This window comes from Wolffia australiana, chromosome 6 (genome assembly GCF_029677425.1).
Source record: "Wolffia australiana isolate 7733 chromosome 6, ASM2967742v1".
Lineage (NCBI taxonomy): Eukaryota > Viridiplantae > Streptophyta > Magnoliopsida > Alismatales > Araceae > Wolffia > Wolffia australiana.
In genome coordinates, this window is record NC_135840.1 from 3,989,914 (window position 1) to 4,008,508 (window position 18,595).

The window sequence follows — 18,595 nt, forward strand, 5'->3', positions numbered from 1 at the left end:
ATAAAAATCATAAAATTTAGAATACTGAAATAAAAATAAATTTAATCATTTTAGGTTTGATAACACACATATATAATCAATTAAATACAAATAAACATGTAAATATGGTCATATAAAACTACTAAAATGTGTAATATCACCCAGCCATCATCTTATCTCCCATCGACCAGAACCCCCCCCCCCCCACAAAGATCACTTTGAACTGTATGCATGTTTTTTTAGTCAAACAACCGCTACTGCTTCTATCATTACTTTTTGACATCTACTATGTTTTACCACCTCTGCGCAACATCTGTATGCTATTCTAACAAGCAACCACCTCTAGTTCCATGTTTTCAATGGTTACATGTTATTCTCGCATGCAAAAACCATTACCACTGCTACCGCCTCCACACAACTACCTCTCTTGCAATGGTTGCACATAAGTCCTACCTGCAATTTTCAGTGGAGATTTTTTTTCTTTTTTAGTCTAAAATGAATAAAAAAAAGTTTATACTTTTTTACTCTAAAATTATTTTCATTTTTGGCCACACTTTCAAATTTTAAAAGATGATAAATTAGGGATAAAAATGTGAAAAAAGTGCTCCCAAGAGGACTGGCAAGAGAAGGACCCATTGAGGGTGAGCATCCAAATAAATCGGTCATGAGAGATCCCTATTGTAGTACTCAAAGCATGTGATAAAATATATGGTGGGAGACCATGCTTCTCCCAATGGTGGCGTGTGCTGCCTATGAGTAGCTGCGCCACGGTCAATCACAATCGATGAGGGGTAAAAAAAGGGGTGGTGGTCTAAAGGTTAATCAACAAGCCATGTATCATACCACACGCAAATCGCGCCCTAGCCGACATGCCAACATGCGACATTGGCTATCTCTAGCCAATGTTGCTGCCAAGTCCGCCATCTACTATGATCTCAGATGTCGGACATTTGACAGGCCCACTCACCGTATTTTGTTTAGATGAAACTCCCCAATGGGAACTGAGTGGTACGCATATGCCACACAACCTTCTTTTAAAGCATTTCTTGGACGTTCTAAGGGTATCTAATCCCTAGACCACCCTCGTCCATCGGCTAACAAGTTTTCTAACGTAAACTGAAGGAAATGGGAATACCTCTAGATGGTGCACGCCATCAAGGATCGTCAAAGATGTCGTCCAAGCCACCCGCCGTTGTCGTTGAGGACTGGATGAAAGAAATGCTCGATTATCCCATTTTATTTTCATTGTTTTCCTAGTCGTGTCTCATTTTTTCTTCACGTTCATACCGTTTTCTTAGCATGGCAATGCGCTCGTGTTTGTGTTTTCATCTCAAAGTGAAGGGATCCTTAGTCTTTTGGATCCCCTTCATTGCCCCTTGTCTTGTCCTTTTTCTTCTTGTTTTATTTTGTTTTATTTTATCCCTTTTACCTTGTAATGAGGAAGCCCATTATATAAGGGCCCCCTTAATGGACCCTTTTCTTCCCCCCCCCCCTTGACCAAATTTGGGGGCCCATTGGCCTCTCCCCTTTATAAGGGAAGAGAGGGCAACCTAGACAATTCAAACCAGGAAGAAGAAAGAAATGGAATATCCTGTTTTTCTATCTTGGTCTCCCTTCCTCGCTCAAGAGAAGAACACAGAGGAAGAAAGAAGAGGAAGCAGAAGGGAAGAAACGGTGGCAATTGGGGGTCTGGAACGCTTTCCCCTACCCCACAATTTTGTTTTGATCGTGAGAGCCACCGTCCTTCTTGGGCGACCAAATCTCACGGTCAAAACCTCCTTTCATGCATGGAAGAACACCTGCGGCTGCCACCAATGCCAAAAACAGTCAATTGCCATTGCACCGGTGGGTGATTCGCTAATTCCAGCGATAGCTACTGCTGAGGCGACCAAACTCACCCCGCACAGTCATACTGGCTGCTCCGACCACCACAAACGACGTTGATCAAAATTATTGATCGTCACTCTGCCGTGGGGGTCTATCGTGGTGATTTGCTGAGCGACGGACCTTCCCGACAAGATCCCACCGGACCCAATTGGCCATTCGACTGGCTAGGCCACGCTAAGTCTGACAGGTCCGACTATCCACCGAATTGATCGAAGCTTTGCAGGCACTGACTGACTGGTCGAGAGAAGAGTCAACCAAACTGATTGAGAGAAGAGTCAACCAAACTGATTGAGAGAAGAGATGACCCGCCTTTCGGCCTGGTATTCGACCAAGCTGATCAAAGCTCTGCAGGCGTCGACCGAACCAGTCGAGAGAAGATTCGACCCACCTTTCAGGCGGGTATTCATTCAAACTGACTGAAGCCTGCATAGTCATTAAACCAAACTGATCGATCAGGACAAGGCCTAGGACCCCACTCCGGCGCCCACTTTCGACCACCACCTGGGGTCATGCGAGGGGGGGGAGGTCATCTTGCGTGTTGTCGATGTGCCGAGCTGCAGCTCGCGTCGCCTGGCTGAATTTGCCCACGCCAGTTCCCCATAGGGATGCACCCAGAATTCAGCATTACGCTTGAGCCAGTTTATCTCGGCCCCGACCGTGATTCCTCTTCCTCCAACCTTTACGTATAGCTCCGACATCCTCATTTGCTCGTCAAGCCACCGTCTACTCTCCGACGTCTCTCTGTTCCACCCGCTCTGAATCGTCACCGACTGTCGAAAAATTCTGCACCTCGAGCCACGCCGACAAGGTACGCTGTCCTCTCCCGTCGCTCGTTTAACCACCGCGCTCGAGCTAGGTAGGTGAGAGAGGCTTTGATAGAAAACTACGACATTTGAGTGTCTTACCGGTAAGGACGAGACTATCCGTTACGTACGAGCCCAACAGATTGATTTCGTTCGGCCGTAGAGGCCTTCGTCACTCTGATGAGGTTTGAGAGGCCACTGTCGCTGTCACCCGGCGACCCCGTCCAAGCTTGGAGCTCGGCGCCCCCCACGAGTTCAACCCTACACGTACGACACATGGGACATTCATTTGCGCATCGTAGCTCCATCAACCCGTTTGGGTTCATCCGTCGGACGACAACGCCATCGACATTCGATACCATCATCTTTTATCGGCACTGAGCCATCATACTCGGTGTCGACCGGACGACATCCTCGACGACGTCCAACATCACCTCTGGATATAATCTAATGACAACTTATTTCTGATAGTCCTGGTGTTGGCATGTTTTGACCCATTTTTTTTAGGCATCAGCAAACTCAATTAGAAATCACACCTTTCGCAACATATGTGTTAGCAAGGACGGTTTACAGATATTGAAACAACATAGAAGCGTAGGATCGTGCAGGCCGCAAATAGGGATATCAAGAGAACCTCACGGATTTGTAGCCAAGACTCAAGCACGGCATGACTATATCAAAGATAGAGAAGACTGACGCAGGACCCTCGCGCTAGGAGGAAGAGAGGAGCTACCTGACTGCTCAGGACCTTTGGCAGAAGGAGATGGTGCAGACATTCAAAAAACACGGAGAGCTAGAATCGCTAGGTCAGGGAAGAGATGAATATCGTAAGAAAAAGAGAAAGAGAAATTTTTCCAAAATACTTCCTTAGTCTTTCATGATTTGTAGGCTATTTAAAGAAAACAACGACTAGAGCTCAACTGATAAATAAACATGGGTCCTTACCAACCGGTAAGGCCCCCACGTGGAGGCTTAACTCCAATCGGCGGTGGACGTGTGAAATATGTCACTTTCCCCCAACAAAACCTAGTGGTGGCGACTCTCTCCCTCAAGGTGACCGGATCATAATAAATGTGCGCACAATCACTCCACAGAGCAGAGGACTGTGAGCAGTATAGAGTAGACGGCTAGGGTATGCAGTGGGATGCTCATGAGGGCATGTCAAATAAGCTGGATGCATCCACCAAGGGATAGAAAAAGAAGTTTCCATACATCTATTTTCTTTCTCAGCTTGGCCAGCGAGGCATCAAAATAATGATGTTGAGTGGGTTTGAGTAAGATAGGACATCTGAGATAATTGAAAGGGAGGCACCTCGTGAGTATCAAGTATAGATAATCTCAGAGTACTTTACGATGGAAGATGTACCAACCATAAAGCTACTCTTCGAGGCATTGACGAGCTGACCAGAAGCCCGCTTGTACGCAATGAGTACAATCATAAGTTCCTTAATGGATTTTTTTATCCATTAAGGAAAAGGATATCATCATCTGCAAATAGAGAATGTGAGAGGATCGGGCAACCCTTTTTCATAAAATAGGGTTGGATGACGCCGCGGGTGATCACTCGTGCGATTGATCGGCTAAAGACATCCTCCATCAATATAGAAAGGTAGGTGAGATAGGGATCACCTTGTTGTAGTCCTCATGTGGCAGTAAAGAAGCACGTGGAGTTTTCGTCCACCAAGAGAGAGAAATGATTCTCTCTAATGCAGGCATCCACAAGAGCGATGAATGCATCAGCGAACCCTTTGGTAAGGAAACTCCACTCGACTTCATCAAAAGCCTTCTCCATATCCAGTTTGATGATGACATTTGAGGCCCAAATATGAGTGTCTAATGACTGAGCTAACTCGTGAACGAGCATGATATTGTCCTGGATCTATCGACCCTTGACAAAACCGCACTGTTCAGGTGAGATAAGTCCATCAAGAAAGGTCCCTAGTCAATTTGTAATGATCTTGGATGCAACTTTATAGCATACATTACAAAGGCTAATAGGCCGAAAGTCTCTAAATGATGTTGAACTGTCCACTTTTGGGATAAGAGTGAAGAAAATGGATTTCCAACTTCTAGGTTGGACTTACGTGTAAATATCTCCTTGATAGGAAGCATCAAGTTTGTCCATACGATATCCCAACATCCTATATAGAACTCTATAGGAAACCCATCCAATCTCGGGGCCTTATTACGACAAAAGAAAAAGACCACCTCCTTGATCTCTGCTCGTGTAGGAAGTGTCCTAAGAAGGGCATTTTCCTGGTCGATCACCAAGTGTAAGATGGAATCAAGTAGATCCTCGCTCCGGACAGTTGGCTGTGAAGAAAGGAGTGAACTATAGTATGCGACACCAGCAACTGCTAGCTGGGCGGGGTCCTGATTATGCAACCCTAATAGGGTTATATAATTAGGATGAGTTTTGTGTCGGATCGAGGCATGAAAGAAACGCATGTTTGTGTCACGCTCTTACAACCATTGGATATGTAATTTCTAGAGATAAAAAATCTCATGTCGACGCATGGCGACCTCAAGCTAATCCCTAAGTCGAAGCTGGCGCTCCACTTTGTTCGTCCAAGCATCCTATAGTTGTCTCTCGATAGCTGTGAGCTCCACCTTGAGCGCTTCGACCGGTGTGTGCACGTCCCCAAAAACATGTTTATTCCACCATCGCAAATGAGCATATAACATGAATGGCAACACCAGATGCACAAGAGGAATTCAACATCTTTTATGTGATGCATCAAGGAGGAGGTGAATCGTGCAAAAATGGTGGGATGCTAAATGTGTACTCGTCTACCCTATGGTTGTGAAGATTATTATTTACAACAACCACTCGTTCGATGCCATTTTGGGGTCTGATGACAAGATGAAATGAAAATTGGTCCTATAGTCATGATATTGTCACTTATGAGTAATCTTGGCTAGAAGATCTTAGTATTGAGCCACTCGTGTATGTGAGATGTGGTGTGGTGGAAAAAATATAAGATGGTATGGCATTTGTGTCAACGATGAAATCAACAAAAAACCAAAATCTTCAACTACTGCACATTAAATTTGTATTTTTATTGGAGATATAGATACTGGACTTCACAAGCTAACCAATTTTCATTTCATCTTGTTATGAGGCCCCAAAATGGCGTAGTAGTTGGTAGGGCATCAAGGAGAGGAAAATATTGGCTTAGTTGGTGCCAAATATGTTCTCGCATGTTTATTGCAAACTTACCAGAACAATCGATTTGCTCAACTTTGGCATGTTTGCTTTATTTAAGAGAATATGAAATGTCAATGGATATCCTTTTTTTTGTGCACGTTGTTGTCTTTCAAACATGGAAAATGTATTCTTACAAGTAGAATGGAGTATGTTAAAGACTATCTTAATGGCTCACCCCACAACATTCAAGGCATCATACAGTCACCGGAGGAAGCATTAGCCCCCCTAGAAACATACCACACCAAAGTGTCTGACTACTCCAACAATGAGTGGCAAAGCAACCCTAAGACCCCAATGTAATGTAGTTTAAAGTTAAGCTGTGTTATTGGAATATCATCTTATGCCTTCTTATTGAGCTCAAATATTATTTGTTTCATAAGAAAAAAACAAACACTTAAAAGAGTTATATAAACACTGAGAGGGTATTAGTTTAAAAGTGGGGACAACCTACACCCATTACCCCTTAACCGGAACCATGTGCCACTTTTTTACATCCCATGCACCATGGTTGCACTTGTGTATATGCCGGTGTGTTGGCAATAGATCATGTTGTCACAACGGCAGCCAATTGAAGTCCCAAAACCAGAATTTTTATTTTTTTGGATTTTTCATTTTCTCAAAAGACCAGAAAAAATTAATAAAGTATTAGAACTTTAAAAATCCATATCTTTGTTTATAAGGCCTTTTTAAGGAAACTTACCCACTATTTTATATACTTAATTCTGTTTACTCCCATACGTCCTTAAATAAAAGTTCAGACAAATAAAATGTTAGTTTGGATTTTTTGTCTTCAGATCTTTGTATTACCTTCTTGCATCCCAGAGAATTGACTTGTCTTTAGATATTAAGAGAAATAATGTATGATTGAATATATGTGGTTTGACCTTGAAAAGTTTCGAACAGACTTAAAATTTATAATGATAAAAAAATAATGTAAAAAAATAAACTTCATGGGGAAAATGAAATATTCATGGAGAAAATAATGTAAATAAATGCTAAAATGCATCATAGATCCAATATTTATCCACTAAAGTTGAAGATGCATAACCTGTGTTTTATATGATTTGTGGCTCATCTACACAAGCACCTCACTCTTTTCAGCTCTGATGTTCCTCCATTGTCATGTAGTAGGATAGCTACCAGCATCTAGGTGTACCTACAAATTGCACTATTTCAACAGGTCTGACAAAGATCATGAAAGACTATCTTACAACTAGTATTATGATTTTCCACTCCAGTGTCCAAGTACAGCACTCCTAGCTTAGGTGTCTCTCCCTTGGAGATGCAACAATGTCTTGGGCATTACCGTTAGAAGTGTAGTATTCACCTTCCCCTTGGTGTCCAATAAGTTAACCTTCTCTTATTTACTTTCACTATGATATATAAAGGATTACTGCATTGTTTGCTATAATTGTTGACTCCCAAGCTGCCTTGAGAATTTCCATTTCCATCTGTTTGTTCAAGTGACTAAGGTATAATATGAGGGTCAATAAGGCCCACCAAAACTTATTTATTCTATTTTACACAACTATGTGAGATATGGTCTATCAATGTAGGAGAGGCGATAAAAGATAGGTTAGTTCGTAATGTTGTTTTGGTGACGAGGCGATAAACCTATCTATCATTGGTAGAAAACTTAGGTTAGTCTTCAATGTTGTTTTGGTGGTGAAGCGATAAACCCATCTATCATTGGTAGAAAACTTAGGTTAGTATTCAATGTTGTTTGAAGGTATCCAGTGTGAGTTGATGATGAGCCCTAAACAAGTTCGTGTCAAATGCCCCTCCAAGTAAAAACCTTAAAAAAATAAGCATTAACAAAAAATGAAAGAAAATAAATTAAGCTCACAATCTTTGTCATCCTTGACCCCATAGCTTTCCATTAAATGTTGAAGCTTGAGCTCCTTCAACTCAGCCCCTGTATCCTTCTCTTGATGAAAATGGTTATTCATTTTGAGTAGGTATTCTTTCTTAAATGGTGACTCTTCATCTGATGCCACGAAGTCCATTTTAGTAAACCCAGTATTGCCATGTGGAATGGCAGCAGTTGAATTTTATGGTAGATTTATCACAAGTTTAATTAAAAAATTTATTCATGATGCTACATGTTTGTGATTCCCTATTGCATCCCATGTGTTTAAATTTACTGAAATCATGATTGGTGTATTATGGCATCTCTGATCACAATTCCATAATGGCACATTTTCAAAGGATTAGGTAGCCAATCGCCTGTCACAGCCATAGATTGGCCTCAATTGAATCAGATGTATTTGAAAAATGTCTCAATAGCATTAAATCATAATTAAATATTTCAACTTAAAAAATATTTTCTTGAAGAATATGAAGTCAGAAAATTCCATAACCATATCAAAAAATCTTGAAAAAGCATAGTATCATTTTGAAAATTATATTTAATCCTTTTATAGCTTTATTACATTAATATATTATTATTTTCGTAGAAATAAATATCTAAAGTTCATGAAAATAATATCATAATTAGTGTGTTATCACTTGGCTAATTCTAACAAGCTGACTTTCTTTAAAGTTTCTTTATTTGGCTTCATAGATATAATGGCCTTATGTTAAATATTTTTTAACTTCTGTATTTCTTTGAGGAAGAGGTGGCGTGATGAAAGATTGGAGGTTTTTAAGGAAACCTATGTGGCCCCAAGATTATTTTCTAATGTCTTCTCCCCAAGGGTAGTTAGCCTTGTTACAACACAAGATAGCTTCCCCAAACATGAGGAGAAGCTCATATTCTTGCCATAGGCTTTTAGCTCTATCCTTCTTAACTAAATATATACTCCCATACACTTTTTTTGAAGAGCCTCATAGGTTTTCCTTGTGGTGATGTCATTATAAAGTAAGTCCTCAGTAGTGCTCCATAGATGACCGTCAAAGTCTATTTGGCCTTCTCCACACTTTTCTTCTTGATGGGATCCCAAAGCCTATGTGATTCTATTGTGACGTTGAGTCACTTTACCCAAACCATATAGCTGTTCTACGGTAGTACCTGGGAGCGCAACATTGGATATGGGCTCTCCAACAAACCCTGAATATTTAGGAACCTAGCTTGAAGGATCGTTATGACTTCAACCTTTGTCCATCATCAGCATCTAAGATAGAGATCATTTTTTAGCATCACATATACATATCTGATATTAATATTTTTTATAGGTGAAAAATGAAGACTTCCTAGTACTGGTATCCCCCCAGCACCCTTAACTTCGGAGTTCTGATGGCATCCGCTGCATTAGTGCTGGTACCCATCTGATATTAAGTATTAGAAATAAGCCTCTGAACTACCTCAAAAGGGGAAGATATATTTAGTAAGAATGACTAGAGTGCACAAGAAAAATGAATATACATGTGAGATATGCTTGCTTTATTAAGGACAAAAAATTTATGAGACTCTAAAGTAGCATGGACAAAGCAAGCATACCAAAGCAAAAGCATAATCTGGAAACTACACCCTACAAATTAATTATAAGAAAAGATTTTTAAAATATCAAAGAAAGAAAAAATTATTTTTAAATTTTGGAAAATGTACATTACCCTCCTCTCCCATTGTTTCTCATAATCCAGAACATGTCTCCCACCTTTAGCATAATACTAGGTGTGAACATCCATAAAGATTGGAACAAAAATAGACGTGGGTGGGACATGATTGGGGGGGTTGACTCGTGAGAGGTAGCGGCAGAGGTAGGTAGGGATGATACAGTGGGAGTGGCAATATTAAGCCCAATATTAATTCAAATTTTCCAATTTAAATTTTAATATTAGATCAATACATGGTTCTTATGGATTCTAGAAAACAAAATTAATATAAAATGGGAAATGTTAGTTTAAATTTCTTAGCAATAACTTGTGGGGGTGGGGTTGTGAATTAGGTTCTCTAGATATATTATCTTTTTCTTTTGAACTAATCTAGGATTTTTCTATCTAGGAAATGATATAGAGAAAATGGGACACACATTTATTCTTTAGCGCGTTACAGCTAATCTTTAATGTTGTTCGGGGGTATCTGTACAGAGGTGATGATGTGCCCTAAGTGTGATTGTGTGGGTGCCCCCCAAGCAATCACTATGAAATAGGGATAAGCAAGGATATCAAAAGAGGGAAAATTCTATGAAGCTCTCTCATCCTCAACCCAAAAAGTCTTCCACAGAATGACTTTGCTTGACCTACTTCATCTTGGACCCCAAAACCTTAACCTAACTGACCACAAATATCTATAAAGAACAATATATGTGTAAAAAATATGTATTTTCTGCTGCAAAAATTAGTATATAACCCCTTCTTAAGCAGTATGCAAAACAAGGCCTAATTTAATGAATCTCATCAGGAATATTTTTAGATCACAAATTTATGACTTAAGAGATAAAAATCTGTGAATGTAATTATGACTTCCCTACAAAAATACTTTCCGTTTTGATGTGGTTCTTTCCTAAAGTCTTCTTCATCTCCTCGTTTCTCTTTCAATAAAATTGGGTGATTTGTGCTTAAAACGAAAGTATATTCTTCATTCCTCTACCAAATGAGATGATTCTAGATGGTGTAGTTTTGTTACAAGATTAAAAAATACTGTTATCTCTGACAAAGTATTCGAAATAGAATTAAATAAATCTCCAAAAGTCAAGTTTACCATGTTCTTAGTCAACCATCTGATTCCTTCGCGTCCAAATTCAAAGCCCTGTAAATCTTTCAAAACTTAATAAAAATATGTGATTCTAAGTTATATAGATTTTTATGAGTGTTATAAATGATTCATAATATCAAGAAAATCTAAAAAATAAATATAAAACTTATGTTTAAGATGTCAAACTTATCACAAGGATGAGGACATGCAAAATTCAAGGGCCACCCTTCTTTTCTTTGAATCTTGAATCACCAATTCGCCAAAAAAGTTCCAAGATCTATGGACTCAGATTGATGTCAGCAAAAAATATCCTCTTGAAAGTTTCTTCATGGAGTGAAAGATCTCTCTAGCTTTTGGACTGTGATTTTCAAAGAGCAAAGAGAAGGGGGTTCGAAATTAGGCTTCAAAAATGTATTTATGGACTTAGAAATCATAGAGGTCTTGTAGTTTATCAACAGTCCAACAATCTTATGTATTGATTATTACTAGAAAATATGAAAATTAATCCTTTAAAATTTTTCACATTTACTATTTTGAGATAAATTCAAAACACCTCTCAAATGTTAAGGGCAAAAATTAGCCGTTATGTCTACAATTTCCGCTTTAAAATAATCTGAAATATTCAGGTTTGTTTACTACATATTTTAATAAAGATATCTCCATTGGATAGTAATATCTTCATGTAATTCATCTTCATTAAATCATCAATAAATTCAGCCTTCAATACCCAATTGAGAATTTGACGAAGTTACTAAACCAATCAAATGAGGTAAAATTTGGACAAGTATTTGAACAATGTTAGAGAAATTTAATCGTCATGTCATAAAAAATCTAAGCCTTAAATCCATGATTTGACTTGTTCACCATATGGTCAAAATGAGTACCCACTTGATATAATTAAGGGTGCTATTTGGTCTTCACTTACAATCAGTCCGTTAGTTAACTGAGGACCTATTGTGCTTGATCACAACCCCTATTAAGGCATGCATTACTTCTAACATTCATCAAAACACATATTACTAAAACGCCCTTAAATCTTAATCCCCAGGAAACAATGTATGTGTTTGTGAAAAAAGAGGGAGGACTAAATTTAGATATTGGTATGATTCTCTATGGATATGCAACGGAGAATGTCTTAACTCATTCCTCCATTTTCACATTAAAGCATAAAGGAAGTGATGGGGGTCAATCTCTGGCCCATCAACATTGTTGGAATTGGAAAAACATGACTCTATCAAGTTAGGACCAAGACTTCTTTCAGGATTCACCATGTTAGGACAAAGACTCTTCAAACTTATTTTATATCTGTGTGAGTCTTATGATTGTAAACCATCATGAGTGGCATTGTGTATGAGTGAGTCTCCATTTTCATTGGCTCCACGCCACTCATTTCACCGATATGAACCATTACCTGGTGCTCCCAAAATTCCAGTTATGCTGTTTTAATTATAACTAATAAGTACTTTCAACTATAAATTTCTATAAATTTTCCAAATTTATTCTATAAAATTCAAATAAACTATGTTAAATATATTAATAGTTGATGACTTTCTTATAATTATTTTGAATAAATTTCACTATTTTTATTTCATAAAATTAGTTTTTAATTCTTAAAAAACAAATATAATAAATTGAAAAATAAAAAATAAAGTAAAAATTCACTTATTCAATACTTGTTCCACGTGGATTCAATTCTTACTCTCCTTATGCTTGTAAGGTAAATAATAAATATTTTTGATAAACCAGAACCTTAAACAACATTTATAACCCTAATTTTGGTTCATCACCCAGCCACGAGACCTTCAGATGACCGCATGCAACCATCTCCCACATTGTTACTCACCAAATAGATATCTTATGCATACTCATGTGCACATCTGTCACATTCCACACATCTGTCACAAGCATTCGTGTTGCTAAGACTTACTATTATCCTTTGCTGGTGGCAATTTTACTTCGTTTAATATAAGTTTGGAGTCTTGCACTAAAAAAAGCCAATTATAGGTTGAGTGGCCTTTCTATTATATTCCTTTTAGATGTATAAAGAGATCTTCCCATCTCATAAAATATGAAACTGACTCCATCTCTCAAATCGTCTATGTGGATTCTCCTCTTGCTTATTTTCTCTTATTTTCATTAATTAGACTATATTTGTCTACATCTCAAATCATCCATTATCTTTATTACGCCAATCGCAAGTTTACTAGATTAAATGCCATAAATTGCAGATATTGTCCATCAAAAGCTTGTAAATTAGATTTTGGATGGTTTATAGAGTTTGGCCTTTTAAAAGATATCATCCACTTTCCCGAATCAACAAACACCAAAGCAGTAATTTCAGCCTCCATCTTTTCTTTGATGATGTGACAATCAATATCCATATGTTAAGTATGTGCATGTTGGATTAGTTTATGAGCAATAATTATGGCAGACTTACTGTCATAAAAGAGTCAAATGGGGTCAATGGGCTAAATCTTTAGTGGTCCATGGATATCCATTTTCCACATGCCTCCACAATTACAGTGTTCCAAACTCATTTTCAGCACAAGATCAAGACACCATATATTTTTTCTTACTTTTCCAGATAACAAGGTTGTGGCTCACAAATGCAAATTATCTTGGTATCCACCCTTGGTTTGTCAGTGAGCTATCTTAGTTGGCATCCATTTATACTAACCCATGACATTCCATGTTTCTCTTCAAGAATAGCCCTCGGTGAGAAGTACACTTCAAATATGCAAGGATAGGAGGTATAACATTGAGATATACCTCCCAGCTCTCATGCATGTGTATACTGAACACATAAAATGCAAATTACAGGATCAGGTCTTGTAGGTTTACCAATCAATATTTGACATTGTTCTTGATTTACTGGATGTTCTTTGCCTCGACCAAATTCTCTTTAGGGTCCACAAGGGCTTTGATAGGTCTACAAGCGAGCTTGTTATCCTTCACAATTAAATTGAGGCTGTAATCATATTGAGATAGCTTTATACATTCGCTTGAGTAGGCCACCTTTATCCGTAGAAAGTATATCAACTTCCAAATGGATTTATAAAACTCACAATACAATGATGTACTAAGGTGATGAGCTTCTCTGTTATTGTCTTTGGTAATGGTGATATTGTTGAGATAAGATATTAGGGCTGTGAGCTTGATGTTTATGTGCTTCAGGAAAAGAATTGTATCCCCGTTTACTTTTTTAGTAACCTAACAGATTCATTGCCTTAATGAGTCTCTCAAACCACATGTGAAGAGATAGCTTTAGGCCATAGCATGTTTTCTTCATTCTCCATATCCTTTTGTGCCTATCATGCTCGTAAGAAGATGTGAACTTCTTCGTCAACATATCCATGTAAGACAGTGTTCTTATTGCTGGATATCTCAATTCAAGTGAGCCACCAAGATTGAAAATGATATTTAGCTTGGCCACAGGTTAAAAATCTCTCAAAGTAGTCTATGGCGTATGAATTAGTGAAACCTTTGGCCACCAGTCAGGCTTTAGGATTGGCCACGGTGCCATCAGCCTGATACTTCAGAGTATATACCCATTTACACTCAATTACTTTTTCAATGGATATTCAATGGATATTCCTAAAGCCTGATACTTCAGGCTTTAGGATTGGCCACCAAGATTCTCTTATTATTTTCAAGAGCCTCCACTATGGCATCGCATGTCATTGTTAAATCCTTATTAGATGAAACATGGAACATTGAGCTTTTCCACATTACCCAGGAAGATTTGGGATAATATCGATTTTTTTCGTATTTGTGTGCTAATGTATTCTATTTGATAATTTATTCTTGGTTATGAATACATATTTATCAGCATTCACACTTACACTAGATAAATCCTAAGATCATGATTCATGATTTACTATATTTTATGCCAGTATTAATAAGTTTTTGAACTGACTCTGCTTGAACCCTTTGAATCAAACGGATTTATTTTTGGATGTTTCTGGAGTTTTATTGAAATTCAGGCTTAAGGAATTAAACTATATATTCAAATGGGCAATAAGGATAATCCTAATTCATAACCTAGACCAGAAGACAAGGCCCACTATTCAAGGAGAAAGAATTAAAAGTCTTAGGAACATGTATATGCAGAAGAAAAGTTCAAGATGTTGTCATAATGTCACCCCCCTTTTTACCCCATCCTAATTAGGTGCATCAACATAGGATGATTCATATTTTAGAAGAAAATCACACAATGATTCATGAAAAATACATTTTTATTGAAATTAGCTTGACACCATAGTATTAAACTTATATCAAGTGTTCTCAGATCCGCATCTGCTTGCAGAGGAGTCCAATTGATTCTAGATCATTTCACATAATGTTTGCCGCATCAGTTAATTTTACTTCAACTTTTTTAAATTCAACCACAAACAGAAGGAACCACTTGGCCTCCAGAGATTCAAAAAGAGAAGTGGGCCCCAAACATTGCTTTGCAAAAGGTTTAAGGGAATCACGGTCCGTGTACTAGTATTTCTGAATGCAGATGTTTTGTGTTCATCCACTTATAGGCCTCACACACCAAAAATTTTACATCACAACCAATGATTAAAGAAAAATATAAACATCTCATAAGCTCAAATGAGTGGTGTCCCAGGTAACCAGGGTGAAGAAGAAGTATTTCCATATGTATATCTGATCCTCTTGACTCTATAATTGACTCCTGACAGACAATCTCTAGCAAGCTCCCTCCTCTAGTAGTTGCAACCCCTCAGCACTCGTAACTTGTGTATTCTCTGTCCTCCCTTATCACACATGAAACAACCACCACAATTCAAGATGAGAGAGCAGTTTCTGGCGTGCATTTTGTGGACAGGCACATAAGGGACAACATTAAGAATAATCAGGTCATATTTCTGAATGTTCCCAATGCCAGAGACATGAAGAGTAACGCAGCTGATTGTGATAACCTTCTTGTAAATGAAACCTTTAGAGTAGTTGGTAAAATTGTGATTACATGGTGGCATGTGGTCCCGCTCAGCCATACTAAGAACCGAAAGGATGTAGAGGTATGTATTGAGAATGGTACTATACTCACCGAAGGAATGAGGCAGGTGGACATGGAGGTGGACCCAATCATTTTCTTCAATTGTCCTAGTAATGTCTTGAGTTCTGCCAAATGATGTTTTCCTTGTTTACAGATTAGTCTTCTCCCATGTTGGGGGTCACTTAGGCCTTTTTCCCCCCGATAATTGGTCACCTCGTCTTGGTGGCTTTCCATGCAGCATGGAGCACATATCTTTCATTAGGAGGCTGATATCCAGCATCGGTAGAGCAGGTGCCTTGGTGGGTATCCAACATCAAAGGTAGCACTAGCAGAACTGTCTATGATTGTTGAGTTGTTATTGGGCTGATAGCTTACCATGGGCCTATGCGTAATGCGAGGAAGACAAGCCATGCCAGCATTGTGTGTGCACATGTGTTAGGCCCATTGATATGAATGTTTAGGAAGGATTGCAACATATGCTTCACTGGCAGTTTTGCATCGCACAAATAGAAAACTCATGTCGGTAATGAAGCACACAGCAGGTGGATGTGCTAGGGGACGGATAGTTGGGCTGTCCTCTGTTGATGTCTTCAAAGCTTCTAATGGATTTTGAGCAGGTGCATGTCAGTGATGGAGCACAATGCGAACATACATTGTTGGATAGATGTTCGAGATATTATCAGCAGACGTACTCAGCGCCTATAATGGATCCTTTGCCAAAGCACCAAGCCAACTTCAGATACCATGTCAAACCCTGGCATTAGTGTTCTTCCTAGAGGAGGCCTTCTAGGGTTTGGGAAAGAAAAATTCCTAGATCATGAAGATTGCTTATATGCCAACAAAGTGTAGAAGAGACTATATATGAGCCAACAAAGTGCAGAAGAGACTATGTATGAGCCAAAATCACATGTGACCTAAAACGGCTACAATAGAAAGACATATGGAGACGAGGAACAAGAGAGTGGCAAGGTTCAACACAGCCTCTGTTGAAAAGGTTCTATTTTCAAAATTGATAATTTGTTTGTGTAGGCAAACAAATTATGTTTGCTATTTGAATCTTAAGTGCTAAATAAATTTTCAAATCTCAAAATGGATCAATTCTCAGCTTAAGAAGGTGAAGAAATCCCTGGAGGTAATATTTTGTTTCTTTACAAATTTACGGATGATAAGAACTTTGATGTAGGTTAAAATCAGGGAAAGGGGTGATAGAGGAGAAGAGTAGATATTCCTAGAATTGGAGATTACAATGAGAATGATCGGAGGGGTTTGAACAGAGGAGACAAGGATCAACCAGGGATGAACGGTCTGAAGAAGTGGGAAGGGTTAACAATCGTGGGCACTGGAATCATCAAAGACTTGAGGAGAACTGGTCAGCAAGGGTATAGATCATATTGGAGGGGAAATGCTAAAGATCTAGTGAGACGATCACGGGTGTAGGGGAGAAGGGACAGAGACAGAGAGGAACTAGATAATGAACCAAGAGGCCAATCTTACCTAAATTCTTGACTGCCCTCCTAAAAGGAGGTCTACACATATTTTTATAGAAAGGAGGCAATCTGATGTAAAACATCCAATGAAAAAAGTGCCCTGATGCACTAAAATGCCAAAGATGTCCTTATCACTAGAATGTCTACCAAAGAAGATTATAGTTTTCTACAAACTATTTCCGGTGTACTATCTCCTCTTTCAGCTCTAAGAAAATTTCCTTAAGCAATCAGCCAGTGTTATCAAACAAAAAGGTAATGTACTACTGCTCGAAAAAAATCATGCTCTAATAAGAAAATACTCTTATTTATTAATGCTCTAATAATACTCTTATTTATCTAGGCATTGGGTGACGTGATAAGGTCCAAAACCTTTGGGCACCTAATTCTCATTCAGGTGACGGGTGATGGTCTTCATACGATATGGTTTAGTTGAGCTCAATGCGACACCGATGGCGATCAGCTTGAAGATTCAAAGTGGCCTGCACGCTCTCCATGTGCTTTCAAAATAACTCCAATCATTTGGCCACGTTTTCATAGCAGCAGTTCCAGGTCAACCAAGCGGTTGGAGGGCTTCTGCAACAAGTAGGGATAGTTCACATACATAGACAACCCTGAATGAAGACGTTTTGATGGAGGGATGATATCGAGAACTGTAACTGAGCTCAGCCAAGTGGAGCCAAGAGCTCCATTTCCGTGGTTAGGCTCTTGCAGATACTGGCCAAGAATTGGAAATACGCCAGGAGTGAATGAAGAGAATGATCAAACAACAATCATAAAATACTCTAAAGGTTTCACAATCAACGATTAGATCAATGATCACACTACTCCAGGAAGGCTTCCTTCTCCAACATACCTTCTGTGCCCAAACTTTGGTTTCTGCCCTCATTATATATGACAAGAGAGAACAAGACCCCATCAGCTTTCATACCAATGTAATACGGCCCCAATGTAATTCCAAACACTTCCAACTTGTCATTTCAATTCAATTTTGGAATCCATGTTCTCAGAGAAAAGAAATGTGAGTGAGAGCAGAGCACGGAAGGAAGACGGCAATCCGGAAGAATGGACAGTGCCAACAAGAAGGGGGGTTAGGCTGATGCCGATTGCTTGCGGTAAGATTGACGTTCAATGTGTGCTGGGATTGTATGGGCTAGGAAACACTAAGAGTGAGTCAGGGATGGAAGGTACAAGAGTTGAACCCAAGATGTGTCAGAAACCACATCTCCCTCTCCAACCCAAGATGTGGGAAGCTTAAAAGGTAATTGGGGCTGGCCCACGCAGCACCCGGCCAACGTCAATCTTGTGGATGCAACTACAGATCGCATCACATTTAAACCCCCATAAAATGTTTTTAAATAGTGGATTCCAAATGATTGTATTTTGTGCATTAAACTAATGTTCCAGTCGGAAGGATAAACCAATTCCAGATATTTTAAGTACCTCAAATTGATGTTCGACTTTGATAACTCCTAAACTTGTTATATTTAAATTATTTGATGAATGTCTTCTAGAGGTCCGATAATAAATGCATCAACCACCCTTCACTTCCAATCAGTACGAATACTCTGGAATGGGGAAATCCAATTAAAG